Source organism: Protopterus annectens, chromosome 9.part0, assembly GCF_019279795.1.
Source record: "Protopterus annectens isolate FY-2018-M chromosome 9.part0, PAN1.0, whole genome shotgun sequence".
NCBI classification, from domain to species: Eukaryota; Metazoa; Chordata; order Ceratodontiformes; family Protopteridae; genus Protopterus; species Protopterus annectens.
Window position 1 is genome coordinate 857,978,317 of NC_056743.1, and position 21,951 is coordinate 858,000,267.

The following is a 21,951-nucleotide window of genomic DNA, read 5'->3' on the forward strand; positions in this document are numbered from 1 at the left end:
TATAAAATCTATGAACTGTGAGGGTGCTAGGTTGGATTTTTTTGTATTTATAGTGATGCCCAGACTGGGAGCAAGATGGAGAAAGGAGTCTCGCGCCAAAAGTAGTAGATGCCTTGTTGGGGCGGTAAGGAGCCAGTCGTCCAGGTAGGGAAAGACCTGCACCCCCTGAAGCCTCAGGTGGGCCGCTACCACTGCTAGTACTTTGGTGAACACCCTGGGGGCTGTGGTGAGACCAAAGGGAAGGACCCGGAATTGGTAGTGACTGGCTCCCAGCCGGAAGCGGAGAAACCTCCTGGAGCACCTGTCCATCAGAATGTGGTAGTACGCATCCTTGAGGTCTATGGAGCACATCCAGTGATTTTCTCCCAGAAGGGGGAGAATAGATTGCAGAGTGACCATTCAGAACTTCTCCTTGGGAACTGCTAGGTTCAAGAGAGAAAGGTCTAAAATTGGTCTTAGATCCCCCGTCTTTTCTGGCACTAAAAAGAACCTGGAGTAGAACCCTGATCCGATCTGGTCTGGGGGGACGGGCTGGATGGCTCTTTTCTTTAGCAGATGGCCAATTTCTGCCAAAGCGGCCTCCCTTTGACCGGGTGGAACATCTGGGAGGGACTTCAATTTTGGTAGGTGACGAAATGGGATGTGGTATCCTCTGGATATGATCTGGAGAACCCAGCAGTCTGATGTTATGGACTCCCATGCTGCTAGGTGCTCCGAAAAACGTCCCCCGACTGCCTCCAGAGTGGAGCAGCCGGGCAACCCCTCAGGGTTGCTGCGCGGGCCGTTCAGAGAAGGGTTCTCTGGACCCGAAGTTCCTGGGAGCCCCTCTGCCTCTAGGGCGGCGTCCTCCCTGTCCTCCTCTGCCACGGAAGGACTGGTTGTCCGGAGCAGGCTGGGATTGCTGCTACTTCCGGAACCACATCTTCTTCTGACCCTTTTGGTTCCTAGAATAGGGCCTCTGGGGTGCAGAGAAGCGGATTCTGACGGCAGACAGCGTCTTCCCGTCCTTCTCGCTCTGGGTCAAAGTGTCGCGAATGGTTTTGCCAAAGAGGGCAGAACCATCAAAGGGGGCGTTCGCAAATGACGCTTTGAAGGGCTCTGAGAAATCGCAATGACGGAGCCAGGCCTGACGTCTAGTGACTAGACCTGCCCCTGCGGCTCTAGCGGCGCCTTCCGTAGCATGGGAGAGAAGCCGCATAGAGGTATTAGTAACTGATCTAAGAGTGGCCATGCGGGTGTAGTGCAGCACTTTGTCCTCCTCCGACATGGACTCTGGGGGAGATGCAGCGTATTCTTTAATAAGATCTCGCTGCATCCTAATCACGTGTGCCAGGTAGTTCAGCGCCCTTACCGAGAAGATCGCTGAACTAAACATCCGCTTCCCCAAGCGGTCCATCATCCGAGACTCCTTGCTCGGGGGATGGACTGAGGGACTCTCCTGAGCAAGTTCCCTCTTGGTGGCCGCCGCCGTCAACATGGCATCTACCGGAGGCCCCTTACTCCAATGGGCACAGTCAGCCGGTGGACTGAGGATCCGGTCGGGCCTCTTAGGGATTGGCTCCACAGTGTCCGGTTCCTTCCACGCCCTGGTGGTAATGAGGTCCACCAGGGGGTCGGCAGGAGGGGACACCCAAGAGGTAGACGGGCCCGCTTCAAATGCCTCCAAGAACACGGACTCGTCCGAGGAAGACTTGTGGGCAGACCACCCCCCCCTTATGCGGAGCATTTCCATGATGTCTCCAAATGAGACATCCTTGGGGGGTGACCGTGGGGAGCCTTCCCCTTCCTCCAAATCCGTGTCTTCTGTGAGAGACTCGGGGGAGTCAATGTGCCTCCTTTTGCACGTATGCTTGCGGGGAACATCTTCTGGGGGGCTGTCAGAGGACTCCTCGCAAGCAGTAACCTGTTCCAGGGGAACAGCTTGGGGCACAAGCGGGCTGTCCCAAGGGCGGATGGTGGAAGCCTGACCCAGTGCAGAGGGAGCGGGCGGAGCGAAACAAGTGCCGGGGGTCCGGAGACCCTCAACAGGGCCCTCTCCACTACATCAAAAGCCGAAGGGGAGCCGACCTCGACCAAAGGATCCGACAATCGGCTCCCCCTCGGATCCGAAGAGTGGATCGGAGCGGCGCGGCGCCGGATCCGAAGGGACAGTGCGCTCCGACACAGGCGGCGCCGAAGGAGCACTGATCCCCGGATCCGGCTCGGATCCAGGCTCCAGAGGTCGGATCCGATGCACTCGAGGCAGGGTCGGATCCGAAGTACCAAGTACTATCGGCACCGACCCACCCCCGGCTCTGAAGCTGCTCGGCTCCAACTGCTCCGAACCCGGGTAGCGGGTCGGAGAAGGAGCAATTGGCTTGAAAAAGGGGTCGAGCTCCCCAGAGGGGGAGGCAAGAGCACTCCCATCTGCATCTGGGCCTGGATGAACCTTCTCATCATCCGGTCCAGATCAGCATCCGATAGGCTGTACGTTGATCTCGACGAGGCTACCGAGGTAGGCCTTGAGTGCCTCCTCGATAGCCTCGACGGAGATCGGGTCACCTCCTCCTCAGGTCCCGGTGAAAAACACACTGGAGACCGGAGCCGAGGAGGAGGAGAGCCAGCAGACAAGGAGGCCGGGGGAGAAGCCCGCTTGGCTGGCGGGGCCGAAACAGAGGTCTCGGCCCGCCGCTTATGGTGCTTCTCCCTCCAGTCCTTCTTCCTAGCATCCCTCTCCTCCGAACCAGAAACGGGAGGTTGAGTCCCAGGAGGAGGAGGGGGAGCTGGAGAGGGAATAACCGTGGGGACTGTTACCCCCGAAGGAGCGGAGGTCGGAGCCGAGTCCGGCGGCAAGAGACCCGCCAAAACAAGCTTGGACCTCCGCTCCTTCAATGCCCTGGGGTTGAACCCTGCACAAATGGAACATCCAGATGTGAGGTGTTCAACCCCCAGGCATCTAACACACCGAGTGTGGCCATCAGCTGGGGAAAGCTTATGGCCACACTCGGAGCACTTAGAGAAAATAGCCTTGGGCTGTTCAGACATCCCAAGCTAACAATAAAGTTACTAGAACTAAAGTAAAGTAACTAAAAAAGAAAAATCACTCACAGGCCCAACACACACACTACGCTACCAGTGAGGGGAGGGATATAAATTTAAGATTAAACTCTAAAAAAAAGTAATAATACAGGAGGGAAACCTACACTTTCACACAAAAATAACCAACATTTTTTAAATTTGACTAATTAAAACACTGAATATAGCACTTAGCTGGAGAGCTGGAAAAAACAATCTGGTCACCATGCGCGGCAAACGAGATCTGAGGTCATGAGGGTAGAGCAGGGCATTATGGGTGAGGGGAGGAGCTGAGAGCTTGGATCCATAGCTGGTAAACCATGCCGGTTCGGATCCGATATCGGATCCATAACCCACAGGTTGCAGACAAATGAATCTCCTACTTCAGATCTGGGAGTTAATGCACATTTTTAATAATAATGCCTTTTCACAACATGTCACGTTTTACCAACGTTTTGTGGATGATGTTTTTCTTTTATGGTCTGGTAAGGAATTCTTTATTGTGTCGATCTGTTGAATGTTTGAATTTCACTGCAGAGTTTTTTGAATTTATCCTGCGTTTTTCTGATTGTAAGATAAATTTTTTGGATGTGCAACTCATTAAGAACACACTAGGGCATGTTTCTAACAAGTTATATCATAAGGAATGGGTTGCTTAGTTATGGTAGTAATCACCCCAGACACAATTTCCAAATACTGTTAAAAGCCAGTTCACTAGATTATCTAGGCTATGTACCAAGGAAGATGACTTCCTTGAAGCTGTAAAAACACTAACAGAACAGTTTATGGACAGAGGCTATGACAAAAGCCATGTGGATAAAATCCGGTGTGACATAGTTTGCAAGAGGCTTATGAGTAACATTAATACACGATACAAAAAGAATGATAGAAGGGGACAACATCATAGTAAATTGAGGTTTATTACTAAATACATTAATGATGTGAACTTAACTTGTAACATTATACGTAAGAACTGGTGGTTATTGACCACTGATAAGCGCACGGCTGACATTGTCAGACATGCCCCCAGTTTTACTTTCAGGAACTGTCATACTATTAAATATTTGCTCTGTAATCCTAAATCATAATTGGTTTCTAATATAAACAGAACTGGCACATATCCATGTCATGCATGTAACATTTGTAGTGTAATTTCTAAACAACAGAATTTTCAGCATTTGCATTTGAATTTTATGTATAAACCTAAGCATTATGCTGATTGTTCTACAATGCATGTGATATATTTGGCCACATGTGATTTTTCCTTGTTTCTATGTGGGGAAAACAGTGAAGATGCTCAAAGATAAGATTAGTAGAAATTTGTATGATATTAGGACCAACAACTTATATAATGCTCTAGCCAAACCCATTAATGAAGATGTAGGTCATCATTTTTCATTTAAGGTTTTACAGTGCATAAATGTTAACATTAAGGGAGGGGATGTAAATAATAATTTGAGAAAAGCCAGAATTACAGTGGATACTAAGACTACAGGGTAACAAATATCCAGGCATCTATGCCAATGTGTGCTTAAAACCAGCCCTCAATTGGGCATATATTAAATCAGTAGTTTGATTAGATGTGATACATGATTGTTTTCTGGCATTGGTTGTCTAAATGCATTTAATTCACTTGTATTTGATTATGTGTATTAGGATCTGATGAAGCGTTTAGTACGTGAAAGTGCTCATCCCTTGTCTGTTGTATTTTATTAAAAGTGATTTTAAACTGTGGCAGCCCTATTGGTTATCAGTTTTCTTTACCTTTTCTGGTTGATTTTTTCAGATTCTATAAATTTCTACATTGCTGCCATCTGGGCAGTGCACTTACTAGGTAGTAACTGAATTTTCCCACAAAGACAATTTAACTGGCTCCATTTTTCTCAGTTTCTGTTTTCTCACTAGGAGAGCTGAATTTAAGCTGTTGATCAGTGTGCAGCCATCTTGGAAAATTTCAAACATTTTTCATTGTTACGTGTTATACATTTAAGTTTTCATTTTATCAGTTATCATACACTACAACATTACATAAATAACTCTATCCCTGCATTCCCTTGAACCTTACTCCACTTCTTGAATCTTATTCTGCATGCATTTTCCCACAAATTCAATTAATTTTTCTGTAGTTCATTCATTCATTCACTTTTCTAAGCATCACACCTTAGTTCTTTATCTCCTTTACAATATTCAGTACTTCAGTTAAAGTTGATTTTGATTTCCATTTTCTAGTAAATTATTATTTTTTTTTTGGTAGTCAATGACATTAAACTTAGTAAGGCCTCACCATGTCTGGATAATTCAGATACTGTACCCCAGTTCAACAAAACCATTTCCTTAGCTACAGACATTTTCTCTAGCAAAATTTCTGACAAACTAGATTTGAAGGGGTATTTAAAAGCTATACAGTTAAAGCTCCTATACATATCACAAATGGAACCTATACATCAAAGTGGAAAGGGGTGATGTTGAAACAAGGGGGAAGCTCAAGAAACAAGGAGAGACTGGGATTTTGGATGCAGATACCTAAGCGTAATAACAATAACTATACAGATTATATGCATAAAGCAGCAGAAAGCATTCTAAGCTCTACGCCAACATGGGAATAGAGAAAGGAGATTCTGCCAATAGGGATGACTGTAATTAGGGATACCGAGAATAGGCAAGATGGGACTGGAATTTATTGGAGAAAACTTGCAAAAGAACCAAGGTATTAGGAGAAAATAATTAGAGAGGGAAAGGTAATAGAATGGGAAGAGGCCAATAGTTTAGTTGAACTGCAGGCTAGAGATTACCTTCCCTATCAAGGATTGATATCACAGTATAGGCAAAGAGAAAGACATGGGGGGGAAGACATGGCGGGATCCCAAGCAAAAGACCAACATTGGTAGAGTTTTTAGTAGAATCTAAAATAGAAGTTGCTGTTAAAAAAGGAATAATTAGCACAGCATACAAAATATTGCACAATAACTATAAGACTCAATCAGAGGAGGTTAGAAAGGATTGGGAAGAGAGAGACTGGATAAGCAATTCACAAAGAAACAATGGGGATATATGTATGTCTCCCAAATATGCAATAAAATCTAAAAGATTTAGGATCTTTGCTTGGAAGTGTTTGCATATGTTATTTTTACACCCCAAGTAGAGTTCAGAGAATTTTTCCAAAAGTGGACAACAAATGTTGGAGGTGTGATGGAGAAGAAAGAGATAATTGTGGACATATTTTCTGGGAGTGTAATGAATTGGCAGTCTTTAAAAATTCCCTGCAGACTACTCTGTCAGAGATACTGGGTGAGTAAACTGGTGTAACTAAGGAAATGATTTTATGAGCTATAATACAGAATCAGAATTGCCTAGACATAGTAAGGCCTTGCTGAGTCTAATTATGGTGGCTGCCAAAAATGCAATTACTAGAAAATGGAAATCAAAGTCTAAACCCTTTTCACTATAAGTAGTAAATATAGTAACAGAGATAAAACAACTGGAATTGAGATCTTGTGAAAAGGGTAGGAGCAAATTACATAGAAAAACTGGGAACTGTGGTACATGCACAGGAGGAACGAGGTTTAAACGAAGGCATGATTTGAATTAGCTATGTAATATTTGACTAACAATGACTGGATAGATTATAAGTGATGTATAATGTTTGCAAATAAAATTATGTCAATATGGTTTGTAATGTATAATGTTTGCAACTAAGATTATGTCAATGTGGTTTATTTTTAGTTATATAAGTGTATGATTGCCTATGTGATCATTTAATAAAGATGTTCCTTATTTAAAAAATATTTCTGACAAAGTACTCTTTAGGGATTTTTTTTAATCTGTAATCTTCTTGTACCCCCCCCCCCACCAAAAAAAAGAAATGTTCACAGTTACTGCTCTCTCTCAGTCCCAACTCACCCCCAGCATTTGCTATCTACCTTAAGAAAAAAATTTCTGAAGTCTGTGTAGGGTATAAAAATAAATATGCAAACACTTAACAACCAAAAACCGAAAGCTGCTCAACTGTGTTGCATACTTGGGAGACAAACAGATGTCCTCCCATTTCTCTTTTTATACTGTCTTTTTATTCTCTTTTCACAAATTTTCTAACATCCTCTAAATGATTCATATAGCTATCATGCAATATTTTATATGTCCTACTAAGCATCCCTTTTTAAACACAAACTTCTGTCCCAGACTCAATTAAAAACTATACCAGAGCGGATCTTTCACTTAACGCTATTCATATCCCCTTCTCTTTGCCTGTACTCTGTTATCAATCCATAGAAGAGAAGGCAGTCTCTAACCTGCAGTCCAAACATCTGCTTGGTCTCATCCCATTTTATTATCTTTCTCTCTGTAGTTATTCATTACCAATACTTGGGCTCCTTTGCTAATTTTCCAGTAAATTTCAGCCCCTCTTCCTAAGTTTCTATACCTCTACTTGCAATAATTCCTATTGGTAAAAATCTCTTTTCACCATTTCAGTGTTGGCTTAGTTTTAGTGTTTACTCATACTTTATGAATATAATATTCTGTATGGCTGTTTCTATTCTCCTTACGAACCTCCATCCAAAATCCTTCCGTGTCCTTAATTCTCACCCCCTGTTCATCATCATTCTTTCTATTTTTATGATAACATTCTGCTTGTGTTATGTATATGAACCTTAACTGCATACTTCAGAAGTATCCCTTCACATGAGACAATTCTAAATCACCCTATTCTATGGGGAAATTAACTTCTCCCACTTAACTATTGCCCTCGTTCCCTCTCAAATATATTCTTTCAATGCTTTATTAATTACGATCCACAACTTCTCCTCTGGTTGATAAAAATATACCTAACCTGTATATAAAACTAAAATTACTAGAAACCTTTTCACTGCTTGTAACTTACTATCCATATTCAAGGTCTTCCAGAGTCTTAGTTTTTGTATTATATTTTGTTTGGTCTCTTCCTACATATCACTAGCTACCACAAAAGAATCATTTTTAGTCCATAAACCCAAATGCTTAATTTTATTATATCTCCACAAACATGGGTATTTCTAAATCAATTAATATGAGGGTGTGCTGTTTACCACTATAGCAATTTTATCATTTATTTTATATCTTGAAAATATCTGAAACTGTCTCAGAATAGTGATATGTCATTTTCTAGGTTTATCAAGTATAAAATAATATAATCTGTGAATAGAGCTAACTTTTTTTGATTACCATACCAGTTACTACATGAATTTGTGAGTTCCTTATTTTCTTTGCCAATTAGTCTAAATGAAAAGCAAATAAAGTTCCTTTGGATTATCATTGTTTTAATAATGTTGTCAAATGTCTGCCTCCCTTCCTCAAAACCACATTGATCCATATCTGTCAAATCTGGAAACACCTTTGCCATTTTCTTAGCTAGTACAGGTATAAACATTTCATAATCATTGTTCAAAATTGAAATTGGTCTATATGAAGCTAGGTCTGAAGGGTCTTTACCCTCTTTGGGTAATACAGCCACAACAGCTTTCTTCCAAGATGCTGGCACACTTCTCTTAAAATATTGTTAAACAAAGCCTTCCAGATATTTATTACTTTCTTCCCTCTCAGTTCCAAATAGCCAGAGAAATACAATCTGTTCCTGGAGGCTTCCATGTTGACTGATTCATACTTCTCCATTTTCATTTCATCTCTTCCTATCTTAGGTATTAATTGTTGAGCCTTTTCTGCCTCTAAACCTGGCTTAATTAACTCTGCCATGAATATTTCCATTTGTGTCATTTCTTGGTTTCCATAATTTCCTCTTTATACTGATTTTCATAAAATGTTTGGAATATTTATAATATCTCTATTAGATCCCTGGTTATTTATTTATTTTTTATGATAGATTCCCTATGTTTTTCAATAACCCCTTCTACTTTCTCTTGCCTAAGTCATTGTGCTAGAAGTTTTTTTTCTGCTCTGGAGTTGTTATCAATAATAGTTGCTTAACAATGACTTTTCCAAACTCATAGTTATTGAAAAATTACATGGCTCTTACTTGCTTGCTGCTTGCTGTGGGATTTGAAGTGTTCTTAAGACACTCAGTCTTGCTGGCTGGATTCTGCTAAAATTCAAAGTCTGGTTATATTTGCATTCACAGTCTGTTGCATACAGAAACTTGAAGAATATACACTGATGAGAGAATATACTTTGCAGCACTTGTCTTTAAGAGCAGTAACCAATAACTTTTATAATAAATCAAACTGGACAAACGTTGCAGCTTAAAAGTACTGTTCCAACTTTACTTCTCATATAGTACAGATGATGTGAGAGATATAACATTTACTTTAGGACAAATGAGTCCCTACCATACCTCTAACATAACTGGATTTATACAGCTCTTTATATACAGTTTTAGTCCTTGGTATTCTATTTTGGAGAATTGCTTATCCTGTAGAAACAATACTAAGCTTCCTTGTTTAACAATGTCTTGTAAGAGACCAGCTTTTCTGACAGTGTGAATATCCTGTAACAGTGTCCTGATGTCCATGTAGAAAAACATATTTTTGAGGAAACACATTGTCCTGTATTCTATTTGGATCTGTGTATAGGAACATATGTTCTTGTGCCAATGCTGATAAGCATATCCTGTTTTCCATGCAGAAAAACATATTTTTGAGAAAACACATTGTCACAGTGTCATAAACATATCCTGTTGTTTTAGGAAACATATTGTGTCCATCCTGTTATTTTAGGAAACATATTGTGTCCATTTTTTATATGCAGAAAAACATGTCAGTGTTCTTTAAAAGCATATTTTGCATTTTTGCTCTTGCATACATCCTGTTTTTAAGTCTGCAAGGGAAAAATGTCCATTCATTAAAAGCAGATTTTGTATTTTTGCTCTTGCATACATCCTGTTTTTAAGTCTGTAAGGGAAAAATGTCCATTCAGCAGATTCCTTTTCCAAGCCATGGTCATTTAGTATGACTGCTGATCACATATTACTAAACTCTGTTTCTGCATTTAAGCAAGCCTTTTCTTTCAGCATATTTACAACATAATTAATTTCAGACTAATATTCATATAAATCTAACAATTCCCTCTGTTTTTAAACATACTCAAAACATTTTATATAGAAAACACATTAAGAAACAAACCTATAGTTTGATACAACAAATCAAAATGCAATTTTACATAGTTAATACAATGATATTAAAGTATTACTACCAAAACTGAATGTATATGACAACTTTTTCTTTTGCAGACCATTCTGTGAAAATATTTTATCAGTTATGAGCTGTGTCTGCTTTAATTTTACTTGATTAATTTATTATTTTGCAATCACAGAATTTAATTTATGACTTAAAACTGTTCCATTAACTCTTTGCAACTGTTGAATTAACTATAAGAGACAATAACTATGTGCTACTGCAAGCATTTATACACTGATGAAAATACACAGTTTCAATGTCATTTTAACCATAGCATTGTGATCATGTCTTTGAACTGCTCATTAACATCTTGGTAAAATACTGAACTGGGCTTAGATAATAAATATTTGAAAGCAATTATTTTACTGGGGTAAAACCAGTGATATTACAACTTGACAAATTACTTTTGAACTTATTACAATGTATCCTGATTAGTATGTATTTACACAGAGTGTTTGCTATTTATGCATTTCAATCTAGTAGGTATCTTGGACCCATTGTTTTTTAAATATGTTTTTTTTCACACATATTCATTACTGGACATTAATTTCATTTGTACTGAATTTTTCTGCATTTGTACATACAAAGACTATCATTTGTACTGAAATTTTCTACATTTGTACATACAATGACTATAAAGTACATTTAGTCTAATCTTACAAATTTAATAACATTAATATTAAGCAAAATCTTGGAAAATGTTTGTCTCTTTAGAAATATCTAGTGGAATTGATACCAAATCCATATGTCCTGTTATTTTAAACTATATACTCAGCAATTAAAAATATTCATGCTTTTTTATACCAACATTGTTTTGCCAAAAACATATTAAAAATAGTGACCATTCTTGCTATTAGAAACATTTATGCATTTTGCATATCTTTATTCTGTCTTGTATAGCTTTATCAATTTTAAGCCATCTCTTGTTTTTTAAACCATCTCTTGTATAGCTTTACAATTTAACAGGTTGTAAATACAATTTAATTCTAAACAATACAATAATAACCATTATGATAGCTATTAACAACTTGTAAAATATCTTATCCTGTCAGGTTTAATCCAGTTTACCACTATTTATAATACACTAATACCTGTTTTCCCCCCATAAAAGAGTATTATCAAGAAGGAATGAGATATTTTTTCCTCTAGCTTTATTTTAGACCCTTATTGTTTATTTTTTCTGTAGCTTTATTTCAGACCCTGGCTCGCCATTGAAAAATTACATGGCTCTTACTTGCTTGCTGCTTGCTGTGGGATTTGAAGTGTTCTTAAGACACTCAGTCTTGCTGGCTGGATTCTGCTAAAATTCAAAGTCTGGTTATATTTGCATTCACAGTCTGTTGCATACAGAAACTTGCAGAATATACACTGATGAGAGAATATACTTTGCAGCACTTGTCTTTAAGAGCAGTAACCAATAACTTTTATAATAAATCAAACTGGACAAACGTTGCAGCTTAAAAGTACTGTTCCAACTTTACTTCTCATATAGTACAGATGATGTGAGAGATATAACATTTACCTTAGGACAAATGAGTCCCTACCATACCTCTAACATAACTAGATTTATACAGCTCTTTATATACAGTTTTAGTCCTTGGTATTCTATTTTGGAGAATTGCTTATCCTGTAGAAACAATACTAAGCTTCCTTGTTTAACAATGTCTTGTAAGAGACCAGCTTTTCTGACAGTGTGAATATCCTGTAACAGTGTCCTGATGTCCATGTAGAAAAACATATTTTTGAGGAAACACATTGTCCTGTATTCTATTTGGATCTGTGTATAGGAACATATGTTCTTGTGCCAATGCTGATAAGCATATCCTGTTTTCCATGCAGAAAAACATATTTTTGAGAAAACACGTTGTCACAGTGTCATAAACATATCCTGTTGTTTTAGGAAACATATTGTGTCCATCCTGTTATTTTAGGAAACATATTGTGTCCATTTTTTATATGCAGAAAAACATGTCAGTGTTCTTTAAAAGCAGATTTTGCATTTTTGCTCTTGCATACATCCTGTTTTTAAGTCTGTAAGGGAAAAATGTCCATTCATTAAAAGCAGATTTTGTATTTTTGCTCTTGCATACATCCTGTTTTTAAGTCTGTAAGGGAAAAATGTCCATTCAGCAGATTCCTTTTCCAAGCCATGGTCATTTAGTATGACTGCTGATCATATATTACTAAACTCTGTTTCTGCATTTAAGCAAGCCTTTTCTTTCAGCATATTTACAACATAATTAATTTCAGACTAATATTCATAAAATCTAACAGTTATTATATGAATACTCCTTTATTTTCCCTTTAGCACCTTTTCCAGATGCTTCTCTTCTTGCTCTGTTAGATTTCCCTTATTTGGTAATACTCCATACTTTGTCAGCTTCTCTAAATAATTCCTATTACTTTCCCCATATCTATATTTTCTTTATACCATGTTTTTAAACTCCATTTTCATTTTATCCCATTCACTACCTGCCTCTTTTGAAGAAATTTCTGTTTTCCATGATAACTCTTAATTCATTTCCACTACACATTCCTTAATTTCTCACTCTTTAACAGTTACATAAGAAAGCATCAAAGTCTAAATTTTCTTCATTACCCTTCATTTTAATCTTACTTTTTATTTTTACATAATCTGAAATAGCTATTAGATCTTTGTCAAAGCTTTCAATTAAATACACATGTTCTTGTGAAATATAATTTCAGTCCAAAGCAAACACTGTGATAAATGCCAGGATGAAGTGACGATAAAAACAAGTTTTATTTCTTGATTAAAAACAAAGGTTAAGCACTTTCATCCTACTCAGGGGACTTCATCAAAATGAATATATGTTACATTCACCTCCTTAAATACCCTCTCATTCCTCTCTCTTAATTAAACCTCCCAATAAAGTAATCAATTAAGATAAAATGAAATAAAGTTGCAGCAGAAGAAATGGCTCCTTCAAAGTGAACACTTAAAGCATTTTACAATGAATTATGGTCTCTATTCCTGGATATAAAATCTGCCATACCAAATCATTCAAATGCATGTCAATTTAACACTTAAATAATAAACATTTTAGCTACAGCATTAAATATAAAAATATAGATATAATAAAAATGTAATAAAATATGCATGTATGTATGTATGTATATATATATATATATATATATATATATATATATATATTAATAAATAAAACACCCTAAAATCATGGACTGGATGGCAAAAAAAAAATAATTTCTATGTTATGTCAAATTTGCACTGCACAAATTTTCAAAGCAGGCTATAGAACTAAACTATCATTTAATCTGGGGGGGAGGAGTAGGCAAATTCAACCTTAATTACCAAATTGTCTCTCTCTAGTCTAAAAATTTTTCCCAATTACCCCATCAGATTGCTTTCTACTATACTGATAATAATAAATAAAAAATGATTATATTTTAGACATTCTTCTGTGTGTCTTGCAAGGACATTGTTGGTATTTGATTTACTAATATCATAGGTGTAGTGGTATATTCTCTTTCTCAAAGTTCTGTTTTCCCTATGTAGAAAGCATTGCATCCTGAGCACTTTGCCAAGAAAATTATGCCGCATGTTCTACAATTAACACTCTTAAAATGTATTTTGGGCTTAAAAATATTGAGAGTGATATTAACTTATTTTTGAATCCAGGGACACTGTTTACATGCTCTACACTTAGTAGTTCCCTTTTTAGAATTCAAATGTATTTTATTGTCTTCTAATATTTTTTTTAAGTTAGATAAAGTTTTATTAATAAAAAGGTTCAGATCCAATTAATTTGACCATTGTTGCTTCTCAAAAATTTCCAATTTTCATTTATAATATTCTTAATACCCTGTGACGATTCATGATAGGCCACTACAAAACCCCTTTCAAACTTGATGCTGTGCTCTATAGCTACCATAGTTGTACCACTAGTCATCTCACCTCCTAATCCCAATAATGACATAAATTGTTCCCCAGCCACTACTGACCGCAACTATAGCTTTCTGAATCAATGTTTCAAGGTACCCCCTCTCCAAAAACATAACTTTAAGCTTATTCATTTCTATTTCTAAATTGCTTAAACAGGAGGTAATTTTCACCTCCCTTATGCAGTGACCCCTCACCAAAGTTTTAGTAAACAGGAAGGGATGTAGACTTGCAAAATGTAAATATGAATTGCTAAAGGTGGGTTTACTATAAATCTTTGTTTTGAAGCCTATCCTTGCTTGTTCTAGTTGCATGTCTAAATAGTTTATGATACTCCTATTAGAAGCATATGTAAATTTAAAAAAAATACTAGTATTATGCATATACTCAATGAATTCATTTATAATTTCATCTGGACCTGTCTATAATATAAATATATTGTCCAAAAATCTCAAGTACAACTTTATAAACTTGGAATATTCTGAAGAAAAAAATGTGTTTTTCTCCCATTCTAGTAAGACTATAGTCACATAAATCAGAGCACACGGGGCCCCCACTGATACCCCCTTATGTTGTTTAAAAAGCTCACCCTCATAAAATATAAAATTATTGTTTAAAACTAAGCCCATAAAATCCATAAGAATACCAATGTCCTCACCTGAAAGACAATCCCATTCTATCATCCTATCAAGGAACAAGTTTAATTCTCTTCCATAGGAATTGAATTAAACAGATCTATGGCATGGATGGTTAAAAATCCAACAGACTGATCCCAGATTTCTAGTGTTAACCTTTTCAGAAAGTCCCAGGAATCTCTCAGTAAATGGGGTTCCTCCGTATAAATAGGTTTTAAAATTTTGTCAATATACACACCTAACATTTGAGTTTTAGAACCTTTGTTTTTAATTAAGGAATAAAACTTTGTTTATATCATCACTTCATCCTGGCATTTATCACAGTGTTTGGTTTGGTTATTAGTTATTTTCAGTGATAAAAGCCCCTTTTTTGTTCCAAATATAATTTATATCCAGTCTAGACCAGTTATTGTACATTGGGGAATAATATGTAAATTCTGTATGGGTTCCTACTACTGAATCCTTACCTTCCATACCAAACACTCTCATATATTTCTTCAGAAATCTACTCTCATTAATTATATTTTTCCTTCGAAGTCCTCCTGATGCATCCTCACTATTGCAAATCAGGTACCAGTCCACACCCATGACTAATATTCCATGTTGAAAATGTCATATTCTCCCAAACTGATGTTAAGTTCCATAATAGCAGTTTTAGGTTTACATACATGGCACTCTAATCCTCCTCCCCTGCCAATAAGCATTTACTGCCACAAATCAACCATTATTGTCTTTTTTCTCTTCTATCACTATGGAGCCCCAACAGCAATCAGTATTATCTCCCCTCCCCTTTTCCTTAATCCCCGATATTCTGCTAAATGTTTGCCATGAAATCCTTTCTTTGTGAAAGTCACGTGTTCACTTCTATCCACGTGTCTCCTGCAAATTTGCTATTTGTGCCCTACACTTCTTAATATAATACAACACTCACTACTTTTTGTCTATACCTGTAAGGCCATTTACAATCCATGATATTATTGACAGAGTAGCCATTATGATAGAAAGTTATTACTCCCATCTGTTATATATGACATTTCTTTTGAATATATATTTCCAACTTTTAGCTTACATGCACACATTAATATCTGGCAGACTGATCTCTTATGTAGTTGCTTCTTCTCATCTCCATTTGAACCTGTACACATTTTTAAAGTTATTTTGTTTCAATAAAAACACTTTAAAATAAATAGATTTTCATAACCCCCATCCCCTTTTAACTTAGAAAAAAACACACATAACTATATACATTTTCAACAAATGAAGTTTACCGTTTACCCCTCCAGATAGGAGGCTGCACTCACAGAAATTACCTCATTTAAAATTAAGGTCACCCATGCTAAAGCATATGTTACAGCCTATGTTCCAACTTACAGTAATTGCTATCAGTTATTTTCTTATCTGCATTCCCTTTCCAGATGTTAAAAAACAGCTTGCATGCTTTCACTCAACATTAACTTTTTTTTTTGTATTGATTCAGCCTTTGTTTACATTTAAGGTTTGCCTTTCTGAGCATGCTCACCTTTGGCTGGGGGGTGGGTGGGGAAGAGTCCCTGAAGGAAGTTTCAAAGGTGTTAGCCATATTCCATCTCAAATTGCAGTTGTACTGACAACAGCTCCCCTAGTGAGCTATTCGTTAATTTAATCTGTGCATTTTACCCATTAAGAAAAGTAGCCTTTTAGGCATTTTATGACCTGGCTGCTGCTGCTACTGTAGAAAGCACATTAGTAATACAAGGCTTTTACAACATTCGTAAACAGTGTTTTTTGTTTCTTTCATTTCATATTTCATTCTGTGCTGATTGTGAATTCTTGCCATCTACAATAATTTCATGACATGACTTCTACTTATAGAAAGCATCTGAGTCAGACAAGCAGTAGTGGAAACCATATTTCTCTTTCTTTCTTGTTTACTCTATTCTGATTTTTGAATACTAGCCGGGTGTAGTGACTTTCTGACCAGCTAGTAATTCCACAGAAAGCAAGCGTGTGACAGAAGGTTGGAGCATTAGTAGACACTGTCTTCTGTTCCTTTTTCAGCTTCTAGTTTGATATGTGCTGATTTCTGAATACTACTAGACAAATGCACTATTTTTTTTATGAACAGGCTGCTTGTACATCTGTAGAAGCATGTGTGATGCAAAATTTAAAAATTAGTATACACTGGTGTCCCTTTTCCCTGGCACAGCTTTCTTTATTTTAAATATAAGCCAGAAGCTGGGGGTATAGTTCCCCAATCCAAAGTAAGTCAGAAAGAAACACAAATCCAAAATTTAGTTTATCCTGGGAGCTGAAACAAGACTGCAGCTGTGGATTTACAGGATATTTAAAACTAAAATGACACTGTGTGTGGGAATGAAAGTGATGTGTTGAAGTGGGTATGACTTCTGTCATCTTAACTCAGACCCTAATTTTAAACACTGGGATTTTCTTTTAAGAAAAAATGCACTGGCTACCTTTAAACAAATAAACCAAATTGAGCTCTAATATATTAAATGCATTAAATTAGCAAGACAAGTACTTGTACAACTTATTCACTTCTCACAGTTTCAAAACCATTTATTTTTTCACTGAACTGATTGCCAATGTATCTTTAAATGTTAATTACAGTGTACCATATACAAGTCACTCAGTAGACAGTATTCAGATATCTCATGGTTGCTTGCACTTGCAGACTTCTTATTTCCAAGCTGTTATTAGAAAATCTGTTGACTTTACAGATGCATGAAAGAATCTTTGTAAATTTCACCCAGAACACAAAAAGTATTGGGTTTAATTCTCATCTTTGATGGAAACTGGCTAGGCTTAAAATGGCTGACAAATGCAGCTAGCCTAGTACTTATTTATGAAACTATTCACTTATGAATACACTGTTCAGAACTCCCATGATTAATTGCTTGCATCTGTAGACTTACTGTCTCCTGGTAAAAAAAAATGTGCTAATGGAAAACCAACTACAGACTTTGCAAATACAAGAAAGAAGTCACATTTCCATGCCTTTCATCATGTCATCTGTTTTTTTTTCAGTATGCTTTATAAAACTTGGCTATAGTTTAGACCATTAATCTAAATATTCACCTCTACAAAAACAAAGTAAATTATTATCTTAATTCAACATATCAGCATATAATGTGATCAATAAACTTTTACATCCATTGCCCCAGCAGTCCAACTCTCATCATTATATCCAGTGTTGTCTGTTTTCATCTACTCATTATTTGGGTTATCAGAGCCAAATTGATCCAACCTCAGTGCTTTTTCAGAAGCTGGTTTCCAGGGATCTGTTCACTTCCCTATCCATAATTCCCTCGGTTTCTCTGATTACTTCAAATCTTGATTGCCACTTAATCCTGTAAGCGATCAAATTTGAGGGCTCTGACTTTTTGTATAATGATAAGCGTTTCTTCACAGCTCAACCAAAATTTTGATTCTACATTCTTCAGCAATCTAGTAGTCCGAGGAGTAGCTAGGCCATTTGGAGCCTAGGGTGCGACCCTCATTTGACAGCTAGTCAGAGCTAGTACAGTGAATGCTGGATCATGTACACAGCAATCTTTGGTTTACTGTCTGATAATGGCATGCCCCAGTGGCATTATAAGATACTAGACACTTAAACACTGTGTATTTACTATTTAGCAGCAGGGGTGTGCTCTACTAGACAATATAGGCTGTACCTCTGAGTGCATTATTTCAGTTATAAAATTACCTCAAACCTAACATATTAGTAAAGATAAATGCAAAGCATAAGCAGGAAAACAACATAAGAAATCAAAAACTATTGAAAGAAAAAAAATGCTCCCTTTGATTAAATTGCTTCTGATACTATGATTCATGCTGGGTTTATCTTATACACAAAAGGTACAGGGTTTAATTTTTACTTTTGGGATGGGAAATTTGGCTAGGTTTAAAGTGGCCCAAAAAGGCAGACAGCCTAGTACTAATCTATGAACTTAGATATACAAAGCTTAAATTTAATTAAAATGCACATTTATAAAATCTCAGTAACAGTCCTAAATAGCAAATCCAGTAACTATTTATGTACTGCATTAAATACTTTTCAGCTGCATAAACACCAAAGGGAAAAAGGTTTGTAAAGCCCTACACCAATCTCTGGCTCAGACATAGAATATAATACTTTGGGCAGCACAATTTGCTATTCTGCAAATCTGCAGTAATCATGATTATTGTAAGGTTCTCTAATGAAGACCTCAAGAAGCCAATTAAGAATATAGAGACAACTGAGGCCTAATTTTTGATTGATTTTTCTCCTTAGTTCACTTAGGCAGCAAACGGACTTTTCAGAGCATTATGCAACATGTGTTGAATATTTAGCCCTGCTCCTGACCATACCTCTCAACTGTCCAGATTTTTGCAGAATATCCAGATTTTCACCTCAAAAATGTATGGCTTTCTGGCAAATCAGTGAAGATTGAACTCATTAAATAATGGCATGAACATTTCATTTCCTTCAGAAAATGCAAACTTATACAAATAATATTTTTCTAGCAACATGCTAAGTTTAAACTTTGTAAGAGCAATGTTTAAAATCTGCCCCTATTTTGGGGCCTTTGACCTCATTATTTTAGGCTTTGTCCAGATTTCTTGTGCTAAGAAGTTGAAAGGCATACCCCCTGACACTGCTTTCATGAGAGACAGAGGCATATGTTACCTTTTTCAATTACCAAAAAAAAAACTAGTAATATAAAGCAGTCTATCCAAGTATGCACAAGCACCAAAATTAAATATTTCTCCCAGCAACCCCTTCAGCAGTCTGTTCTAGTATGCACAAATACTAAAATCAAACATGTTCCCCCAAAGACCCCCTTCAACAGTCTGTCCAAGTTTGCACAAGCACCAGAATGAAACATACCCAACAACCCCTTCAGTAGTCTGACCAAGTATGCACAAGCAGCAAACAGAAACATTTCCCAAAAAAACTTTCAACATTCTGTCCAAGTATGCACAAGCACCAAAATGAAATATATTCCCCAATGATCCCTTTAGCAGTATATCCAAGTAAGCACAAGCACAAAAATAAAACATTTCCCCCCAGTGACCACTTCAGCAGTTTGTCCAAGTGAGCACAATCATCAAAATGAAACATTTCCCCCCAATGATCCCTTCAGCAGTCTGTCCAAGTAAACACAAGCACCAAAATGAATCATTTCCCCCAACAACCCCTTCAGCAGTCTGTCCAAGTATGCACAAGCACTAAAATGAAACATTTCCCCCCAAAGACTCCTTTGTCAGTCTGTCCAAGTATGCACAAGCACCAAAATTAAACATTTCCCCCCAATGACCCCTTCAGCATTCTGTCCAAGTATGCATAAGCATGAAAATGAACTAGTAAGTAACCCTACTTTCTTTAGAGATTTGTTTTTTTCTGCCCAGCCTCTCTTCCCACATACCAAATCCACCCACAGTGACTGATTTTGATTAAGAAAAGAGCACCTCCCTCAGCTTGTTGTGGGCACCAACGATATAGCCCAAGACACTGTCTTTCTTGCACCGTGGCACACCACCCCCTCTACCTGTGCAGCCAATCACAAGTCTTTTTGGGATGGTGCCAAAGCAAGATGACATAAGGGATGGTGGGAGGTGTGTAGAAGGATCCTGGGCATATGGGTTACTGTTTACCTTAAAGGGAAAAAAGGTATTTGACTACAAATATATATATTTTTTATTTTACAATGGCAAGTTGTGACCTGGATAAGACAGCTCCCAGGGTGATTACCCTGTTCGCCCCACCCTAGCTAAGCTACTGCTCATAGTTAACTATTTGCTGCTTTTTACATGAGAGAAAATCTAGGAAGTGGTCACCAGATCCACTGGAGTTTTCTAGCCCAGATGTGAAAACACCAAGGCATTTGGATCCAGAGCCTCATAGGATCTGATCACTGTCTCTCCCTCCACTCTTTTGACTGGAACTGGTGAGTCTGAGGCTTCACCACAAAGAGAAGCTTTCATTTTTGCCACCTTCTGTGGCTTCATCTTTCAGGTACTTCCACTCATTGAGGTGCATTTCTGAAGCAGATGTCAACAGGATGATGCAGGTGTTCCTTCAAACTATGATCCAGCTGAGGGTCATCCTGATGCCATCCCCTGATTACCCTTCCACTGGTGTCTTCTGTTCCAGTGTGGATGTCAGATCCGTAGCCTTTGGATCTGAGTCTCCCCAGTACAGCACCAACTTTGAAGTCAACAGTCTTTCAACTTTGACTCCAATGGTTTCCCTTACTCTCTCAACTCCAGTTATGTTGAATCAGGAACAGTCTTGGAGCCAAAGTGATGGAACCTAGGTTCAGGGGTCAGGGTCAACTCTGAAATTTTCGCTTCCATCCCTTCTCCTCAGTGCCTTGGCTCTTGACAGCTCAGCACCAATGTTGGCCTCAGAGTTGAGTCTACCCACCATTTTCCCCAGCATATTGGAGGGATATTTCCTTGGCACTGGTTATGGCTTCAGCTTTTGAGGAATTCAAATGGACTGAATTTCTCAACACATGAGCACCCTAACCAGTTCTGAACTTTCTCTGGATGTCCATATGGAGAGAGGTTCCAAGGAAATGAATTTGCAAGAGGAGACATGTGGGCTCTTCACCAGGGTCACTCACTGAAGACACAGACTTTGGTGAGGGACAGGATTCACCATGATCCCTTCTTGAGGACATCTCCTTTGGAGACATTTTGGAAATGCTGAATCATTGAGGGGGTTGGTCCTCCGAAGCTTCCTCTCCTGAGCAGTCAGTATTCCTTTAGGCATTTGGGGCTGTCTCTTCTACCTCTATGGTGGTTCCACTTGCAGTTGAGTTCTCAGCAGGGATGGAAGGAACCTGATGTGATGGAGCCAGTACCATGTAAACCACATAAAAGTTTAGTAACCACATGACTAGGTCACACTAGAGTAAGGCTCATCCTGAAAATTCTGTGGTTGTGACAGCAGCCACCAGGAAGGAGTTCTCCAAAGACAGCACATCAGTTTGTCCCCTAATACAGTGTCTAGTGCTTTGGACAGATTTGGGAAACTGACATATGCTTCAGCAACTTTTGCACTTAGAATTATCTAACTCATATGATAGGTTTACAAGTCTCTCTCAGGTAATCTTTCTGCAGACATCCGGAAATCAGTTGAGTCCCTGCTGTGTACCCTCCAATCAATGCATAATGTATCCATGCATCTCTTTCC